We start from the raw sequence: 9665 nt of genomic DNA on the forward strand, positions 1-9665 counted from the left end.
GGTTGGAGGGGTGGGGGGATGGTTGGTATCCCAGGAGTGGAGAAAGTGGGCAGGGCATAAGACAACTGTGAAGGGGCTGAGGACTTGAGACAGTGGCAAGGCTTGAGGCCTTGGAACAGGGGGGTGGTGGATCAGAGTGAGAGCCTTTATATAGTAGTGACAAAACTTAAAAAAGGAAATTAAAGAATACCATTATGGTAGAATTAAAAAACATAAAATACTTGGTAGTAGTCTTTATTTACATACTGAAAAGTGCTAGTAACTGTTCAAAACCTCAAATCAGAAGACAGAAGTTAAAGAATGCCTGAGAGCTCCAGCATGTTCCTGATTGGGAAGGACAGATATTGTTAGAATGTCTATATGTCTGTTTTCTCCAAATTGAACTAGAGAGTCAATGTAGTCCTAAGCAGCATGTTCTCTGAGGCCTTTTCTTCTTCATAGAAATTAATCAGTTGATTGGAATGTTTTATGTAATTCAAAGAACACCTGAATACCTGAACCAATCTTGAAAAATATGCATAAACCTAGAAGACTAATACTGCCTGATTTTGAGACCTACAGGAAACTGTGATAATCAAGACAGTGTGTTATTGGACTAAGGATAGATCTTTGGATCCATGGAACAAAACAAAAGGTAACACAAACCCATAAATATGTTGTCAGTTGGTTTTTGAGAAATGTTCCAAGACAGTGCAAGGTGAAACGAATTTGTTTTCCCCAAATGTTTCAAGAACAACTGGATAATTATATAGAAAAAATTAACCTCTACCCCTATCTGTCACCAAGCTCAAAAATGTAGTTTAGGTGGATCATAGATCTAAACATAAAAGCTACGAATTCCCTTGCTGTCCAGTGGTTAGAACTCTCCACTTCCACTGCAGGGAGCACAGGTTTGATCCCTGGTTGGGAAACTAGAATACTGCAAACCATGTGGTACAACCAAGGGGGGGTGGGGGGATCAAAGGAAAACATTAAAATGGGAAAGACAGTTGGATGCTTCACACAGTAAAAGAGATGGTGTAATGGCCAATAAGTATATGAAAAGTTGCTTAGTCATCAGGGAAGGGTAAATTAAACCACTGTGAAATATTACTTACAAACCCCCCAGAATGGCCAAAATTTAAAATACTAACAGCAGTCATTTTTGGCCAGAATTCAAAGCAATATAATTCTCATAGACTGCTGGTGGAATAAAGTGGTACAGTAATTTTGAACAACTTTTGGCAGTTTTAATTTTTTGGCCGTGCAGGGTCTTCATTGTGGTACGCAGGCTTCTCTGGTTGTGGCATGTGGGCGTCTGTAGTTATGGTGAATGGGATTAGTTGCCTCGCGTCTTGTGGGATTTGAGCTCCCTGACCAGGGATTGAACCCACGTCCCCTGTTATTGGCAGGCAGATTCTTAACCACTGGACCACCAGGGAAGTCCTGGCAGTTTTAATTTTAGATAAACACCTACCTAATGACTCTGTCATTCTACTCCTAGGTATTTACCCAAGAGATAGATCCATATTTGTCCACAAAAAGATTCAAACAAGAATGAGTTTGTATGTGTGTATCAATTTAAAATTTAGTTTAAAATAATGAGTACGAAGCACTACATTTTCCAATAACAACTGAGTTTATCATCAGTATAACTACACTAAATAAACTTCTAAAACATGTACTTCAAGAAGAGGGAAATGGTTCCAAAGCAAGAAGGGATGGTGAACAAATAATTTGTGAACACATTTCCAGATGTAAACAAAAACATTTCTCTCTAACACTTTCAATTTGGGACAGGGCTAATATATTGGGCCACCATCATCCATAAGTTGGGAGGGAATGCCCTTGTAGTTTAAAAATATTCTAAGGTCTTTGTGTTATTTAATAGAGGAGATTAAGATATTAACTTTAGGTTGTTTTTTTTTATATAATTTTACAGGTAAAGTTTCCAGGATAACTATTGAAACAAGAGAGTGCATCACTTCAAAAACACTGAATTGAAGAATCCCAAGGGTACTGAATGTCCAAGTGAATGTTTATTGACTTGGAAGATGTGGCTGATTCAGTTCAGGCTGCAGAGAGATCATCATTTGTTTTGACCTCTGATTCGGAATCATTTTCACTTTGGTACTTCTACATGGATTTTGTCTGTTAAAGACAGATATATAAATCTTTCATTGTTCCCACATACTTTTCCTTGTGGTTATAAAATAAACTACAAATATTTTTTACATAAAACTCAGGTCAGTCTGCTCACTATCTGATGCTTGAAGCATTATCAGGCCTCTTAAAACCTTCAGGAACCAGGGGACCCCCAGGGCATGGTCTGAAGACTGAAGTAGAAACCTTGTAAAGATTTCTAGAGAACGATACTCAGAGGCATTGAACACCTGGATCATGACACTCTCCCTTTTGCTTCTGAGGTTAGCTATACCTCATCCATGTTACCACTGCCTGCTTCCACTTCTGTGCTCAGGCTGTTTTCTCTATGTCTAATGTCAAACTTCTATCATGCATACCTCCACTAGTCGCAATTCTCCTTAACATTTTATAAGCAATGCCACACATTCAGGCCCTGAAACCTTTTATCCCTGAATTAATTGTTCCCTCCTGTGATCTCCTATGGTGCTTTGGCTTTCCTATCTGTTTATATGCTTGTCTGGACAATCGCTTCCCCACTCCCTTGACTGGCTACCCATTTTTAAGTCTGAGCATGCAACTCAGGTATCACTTCCTTGGGAAAGGTGTGCCTAAAACCTTCATACTGAGCTACCCACCTCTTCACCACTGCTCTCAGTTGTGTGTTGAATGAATGAATAAGTTTGCTTACTACACATCGGAACTTGGTTGAGGTTTCACGACCCAACTTTGTAGAGGATTGGGTTTTTACAGTTTTGTCTTTTTAAAATGTTAGAATGCTGAAACTGTTATGCTGAAATTGAAGGCTGAAAATGTGACAATTCCTTTTCCTTCTATGAAGAAACAACAGTGCACAGTAGACTGCAAAACTCTGTTCTAACACTGGTCTTGCCTCCAGTGACTGCACGTCTGCATGCATGCTAAGTCGCTTCAGTCATGTCTGACTCTTTGCGACTTTATTATGGACTGTAGCCTGCCAGGCTCCTCTGTCCATGGAATTCTCCAGGCAAGAATACTGGAATGGGTAGCCATTCCCACCTTCAAAGGATCTTCCCAACCCAGGGATCAAACCCATGTTTCCTATGTCTCCTGCACTGGCAGGCGGATTCTTTACCACTGGTACCACCTGGGAAGCCCCTGCACATGTCTACCAAGGGCCAAAACAACAACAGTTCAAACATACGTTATTTCTTGTGGGTGCAGCACAAGCCTTGCTGGTCCTTAAGCCTGGTTGGGTGTAACTCATGGATTGAGGTGCCATCATGGAAGGGAGTCTCATTGGAGTTGGAACCTATGAATTCAAATGGAAGAGAAAACAAAGGAAAAACTTAATTACTATTTTATTACTCCATGGTGTTGGAGAAGACTCTTGTGAATCCCTTGGACTACAAGGAGATTCAACCAGCCCATCCTAAAGGAAATCAGTCCTGAATGTTCATTGGAAGGACTGATGAAGCTGAAACTCCAATACTTTGGCCACCTGATGCATAGAACTGACTCATTTGAAAAGACCCTGATGCTGGGAAAGATTGAAGGCAGGAGGAGAAGGGGACGACAGAGGATGAGATGGTTGGATGGCTTCACCAACTTGATGGACATAAGTTTGAGTAAACTCCGGGAGTTGGTGATGGACAGGGAGGCCTGGCGTGCTTCAGTCCATGGGGTCACAAAGAGTTGGACACAACTGAGCGATTGAACTAAACTGAAAACAATAGTACCAAGAGGACAAATAACTGCTCTTGAGCAAATATTACATTTAAAGGATGTGCATTGAAAATGCTAAATGTCAGATATGAAAAAAAAAAAAAAGAGAGAGAAAATGCCTCCATCCTTAAACATGAGAAGATGCCAGCTGAGTCGTGGCAGACCCTGGAGATAAACATGGAACTAGAATTTCAAGTATTTTGCTCAGATGCTGACAGCATTTTGTGCATTCAAGGACAATAAAATATCACTAGTTTACAAACCAAGTGCTCTGATGTCTCTAAAGAAGCAACAGATACTGGCACTGGAGAGGCTGTTGAAAAATCTCCAAGGAAGAGAAAAGAAAAGATGATGCACAGCCATGAAGTAGAAGGAATGCGGTAATATGGGGGTTACTTGTGACTGAGATAAAGACAATGAGGGGGCAGGCAGAATCCTTACTGGAACAGGTTCAAGAGAGGAGGAGAGCAAAAACCCAACAAACTAGTGAATATAACAAAACAGAAGCAGACTCACAGATACAGAGAACAAACCAGTGGCTACCAGTGTGGAGAGGGACCTGGGGAGGGGCAAGATAGGGGTAGAGGATTAAGAGGTACAAACTACTATGCATAATATACATAAGCTACAAGGATATATTGTAAACCACAGTGGATATAGCCAATATTTTATAATAATTGCAGAGCATCACCTTTCAAAATGGTGAATGACTATATTGTACACCTGGAACTTATATAATAGTGTACATCAACTATATTTCAATTAAAAAAAACTTCAAAAATAAGTTGGACAGAGAAAGATATCATATGTGATCACTTATGTGTGGGATCTAAAACTATGATACAAATGGACTTATTTACAAAACAGAAACAGATTCACAGACTTAGATAAGGAACTTATGGTTGCTGGGGGGGGTGGATTGGGGGAAGGATACTTAGGGAGTTTGGTCATGTATACACTGCTGTATTTAAAATAGATACCAACAAGGACCCACTGTATAGCACAGGGAACTGTGCTTAGTGTTATTTAACAACCTAACTGGGAAAACAGTCTAAAAAGGAATGGGTATATGTATATGTGTAACAGATTCCCTTTGCCATAGAGCAGAAACTATCACAACATTGTAAATCAACTATATTCCAATAAAAATTTTGATTTAAATTTCAAAAAAAGAACCAAAAGAAAAGAAGTACTTACACAGCATATTTGAGAACTCTTTTAAGGAATTTTTCAGTAAAGGTATAAAATATACCACTAAATCATAGTATATTCTTATGTGAAATATCATTGAGCCTTTATATATATAGTTAATATATACTAATCTATAAAACATAATATCTCAAAACATAAATACAGATCTCAAAAACATAAATACAAAATAATACAAATTATAATCAATTTTCTAAAATCACATAGAAGAGTACTACATACTTTTCCTTAGTAAAAGAATGAAAATGTTCTGAAAGGCTATACAGAAAATTCACCATAGTCATTGTCTCTAGAGTGGCAGAGGGTGATTGGGAAAAGGGATGAGCCAAGGAGAGTTTGGTCTTATTTGTAAAATTTCATTAAAAAATTATCTGGAAAAATTATGACAAAATGTTAACATTTAGTAATTTAGAATGTTGAAGCATGGATGCTTGTTATCCTCTATACTTTCCTACATTTTAAACGTTTTTCCAAACTGACACCAACAGTAAAAGCATGAGTGAATTGGTTGTGAGGTTGTGTGGGCTAAGGGACTTCAGAGTTTCCATTACTTGCATTCAGTTCAGTTCAGTCACTCAGTCGTGTTCAACTCTCTGCGACCCCATGGACTGCAGCACACCACGCTTCCCTATCCATCACCAACTCCCAGAGTTTACTCAAATTCATGTCCATTGAGTCGGTGATGCCATCCAACCATCTCATTCTCTGTCATCCCCTTCTCCTCTGCCCTCGATCTTTCCCAGCATCAGGGTCTTTTCAAATGAGTCAGTTCTTCGCATCAGGTGGCCAAAGTATTGGAGTTTCAGCTTCAGCATCAGTCCTTCCAGTGAATATTCAGGACTGATTTCCTTTAGGATGGACTAAGGGACTTTCAAGAGTCTTCTCCAATGCCACAGTTCAAAAGCATTAATTCTTCGGCACTCAGCTTTCTTTATAGTCCAACTCTCACATCCATACATGACCACTGGAAAAACCATAGCTTTGACTAGATGGACTTTTGTAGGCAAAGTAAATGTCTCAGCTTTTTAATATGCTGTCTAGGTTGGTCATAGTTTTTCTTCCAAGGAGCATGTGTCTTTTAATTTCAAGGCTGCAGTCACCATCTGCATTGATTTTGGACCCCAAGAAAATAAAAACTGTCACTCTTTCCATTGTTTCCCCATCTATTTACCATGAAGTGATGGCATCGGATGCCATGATCTTAGTTTTTTGAAGGTTGAAGTTTTAAAGCAACTTTTTCACTCTGCTCTTTCACTTTCATCAAGAGGCTCTTTAGTTCCTCTTCACTTTCTGCCATAAGGGTAGTGTCTTCTGCGTATCTGAGGTTATTGATATTTCTCCCTGCGATCTTGATTCCAGCCTGTGCTTCATCCAGCGTGGCATTTCGCACGATGTACTCTGCATATATGTTAAATAAGCAGGGTGACAATATACAGCCTTGATGTACTCCTTTCCCAATTTGGAACCAGTCTGTTCTTCCATGTCTGGTTTTAACTGTTGCTTCTTGAGCTCATACAGATTTCTCAGGAGGCAGGTAAGGTGGTTAGGTATTCCCATCTCTTTAACAATTTTCCACAGTTTGTTGTGATCTACACAAAGGCTTTGGCATAATCAATAAAGCAGAAGTAGATGTTCTTTTTCTGCTATTCTCTTGTTTTTTATATGATCCAACGGATGTTGGCAATTTGGCCTCTTGTTCCTTTGCCTTTTCTAAATCCAGTTTGAACATCTGGAAGTTCACGGTTCACGTACTGTTGAAGCCTGACTTGGAGAATTTTGAGCATTACTTTGCTAGCATGCGAGATGAGTGCAATTGTGTGGTACTTTGAACATTCCTTGGCATTGCCCTTCTTTGGGACGGGAATGAAAACTGACCTTTTCCAGTCCTGTGGCCACTGCTGAGTTTTCCAAATTTGGTCCCATAACTTCATGACAAATAGATGGTGAAAGAATGGAAACAGTGGCAGATTTTATTTTCTTGGGATCCAAAATCACTGCAGATGGTGACTGCAGCCATGAAATTAAAAGACATTAGCTCCTTTTTTTCCCTTTTTTAAATATAAATTTATTTATTTTAATTGGAGGCTAATTACTTTACAATATTGTATTGGTTTTGCCACACATCAACATGAATCCGCCATCCTTGGAAGAAAAGCTATGACCAACCTAGACAGCATATTAAAAAGCAGAGACATTACTTTGCTGACAAAAGTACATGTAGTCAAAGCTATGGTTTTTCCAGTAGTCATTCATGTATGGATGTGAAAGTTGGACTATAAAGAAAGCTGAGTACTGAAGAACTGATGCTTTTGAACTGTGGTGTTGGAGAAGACTCTTCAGAGTCCCTTGGACTGCAAGGAGATCAAATCAGTTCATCCTAAAGGAAATCAGTCCTGAATATTCATTGGAAGCACTGATGGTGAAGTTGAAACTCCAATACTTTGGCCACCTGATGCGAAGAACTGACACATTGGAAAAGACTCTGATGCTGGGAAAGATTGAAGGTGGGAGAAGGGGACGACAGAGGATAAGATGGCTGGATGGCATCACCAACTTAATGGACATGAATTTGAGTAAACTCTGGGAGTTCGTGATGGACAGGGAAGCCTGACTGCTGCAGTCCATGGGGTTGCAAAGAGTTGGACATAACTGAGCGACTGTGAATTGAACATAATACTTACTGATTGAAAGGAGGTCACAAAAGAATATGTACAGTATGATTCCATTTATATAAAGTTCAAAACTGGAAAACCAACAACACAAAAGAGAACTAAGGTGACGGTGACAATATGAAAGTGAAAGTGTTGCTCAGTCGTGTCCCACTTTTTGGGACCCCAGGGACTGTAGCCCACCAGGCTCCTCTGTCTATGGGATTCTCCAGGCAAGAATATTGGAGTGGGTAGCCATTCCCTTCCCCAAGGGATCTTCCTGACCCCGGGATCAAACCCGTGTGTGGTCTGAGCCACCAGGGAAGCCCAAACTTACAAAAAAAAAAAAAAAAAATTAAAAAAGAGCCGAATATATGAGCGAGAGGAACTTTCTTCTCCATTAGGTGGAGCTCCCACAATGCCCACAACATCAGAGAAGGGCCAGATATATTTTTACTATTTTTAAAATCATTCCTTTTTTTTTCTTTTTTTTTCTTTTTTCTGACTTTTTTTTTAATAGTTAAGTCTTCTATTTCTCCTCTAATTTTTATTTCTATAACCTATTATTAATATTCAAAAAAAAAGACTTTTTTTTTTTTTAAAGGCAAACACCATATATAGTCTTTGGATGGTTATTGGTGTTTGTTTTTTTGTTTGTTTGTTTGTTTTTTTAATAATTCTTGTGGCTTTTTTTTTCTTTTTTCCTTTTTCCTTCTGCTTCTTTTCTTTAATATTGTATTTTTGAAAATCCAACCTCTTCTCTAGATTTTTAATCTTTGCTCTTCGGTGTTGGTTGTCAATTTTGTACATTTAAAAACCCAAACTTCACTACCCAATTTTACCTGAGAGCGAGATTACAGGCTTGACCACTCTCTCCTCCTTTGGACTCTCCTTTTTCTCCACCAGGTGGCCTCTGTCTCTTTTCTCCCCCATCTCTTCTCTATCCAACTCTGTGAATCTCTGTGTGTTCCAGACGGTGGAGAACACCTAAGGAACTGGTTACCGGCAGGATTTGTCTCTCTCCTGCTCATTCCTCTCTCTTATCCTCCTGGCCACCTCTGTCTACTTCCTCCCTCTCCTCTTCCCTGTTTAACTCTGTAAATACCTCTGAGCGGTCTAGGCTATGGAGCGCATATAAGGAAGTGACTACTGGCTAGCTTGCTCTCTCCTCTTTTGATCTCACCCCATCTCATTCCAGTCACCTCTAACTACCCCCTCCCTCTTCTCTTCTCCTTGTAACTCAGTGAACCTCTCTGGGTGTCCCTCAATGTGGAGAAACTTTTCATCTTTAACCTAGATGTTTTATCATCGGTGCTGTATAGATGGAGAAGTCTAGAGGCTACTGTAAAAATAAAACTGAAAACCAGAAGCAGGAGGCTTAAGTCCAAAGCCTGAAAACATCAGAGAACTCCTGAATTCAGGGAACATTAAGCAATAGGAGCTCATCAAATGCCTCCATACCTACACTGAAACCAAGCTCCACCCAAGGGCCAACAAGTTCCAAAACAAGACATACCACTCAAATTCTCCAGCAACACAGGAACACACTCCTGAACTTCAATATACAGGCAGCTCAAAGTTACTCCAAAACCTTTGACGTCTCATAACCCATTACTGATCACTCCACTGCACTCCAGAGAGAAGAAACCCAGCTCCACCCACCAGAACTCCAACACAAGCCTCCCTAACCAGGAAACCTAGACAAGCCACTGATAGAACCCCACCCACAGTGAGGAAGCTCCATAATAAAGAGAACTCCACAAATTACCAGAATATTAAAAGGCCACCCCAAACGCAGCAATATAATCAAGATGAAGAGACAGAGGAATACTCAGCAGGTAAAGGAACAGGAGGGTTGCCCACCAAACCAAACAAAAGAGGAAGAGGTAGGGAATCTACCTGAGAAAGAATTCCGAATATTGATAGTGAAAATGATCCAAAATCTTGAAATCAAAATGGAATCACAGATAAATAGCCTAGAGA

Source organism: Budorcas taxicolor, chromosome X (assembly GCF_023091745.1).
Source record: "Budorcas taxicolor isolate Tak-1 chromosome X, Takin1.1, whole genome shotgun sequence".
Classification (NCBI taxonomy): domain Eukaryota; kingdom Metazoa; phylum Chordata; class Mammalia; order Artiodactyla; family Bovidae; genus Budorcas; species Budorcas taxicolor.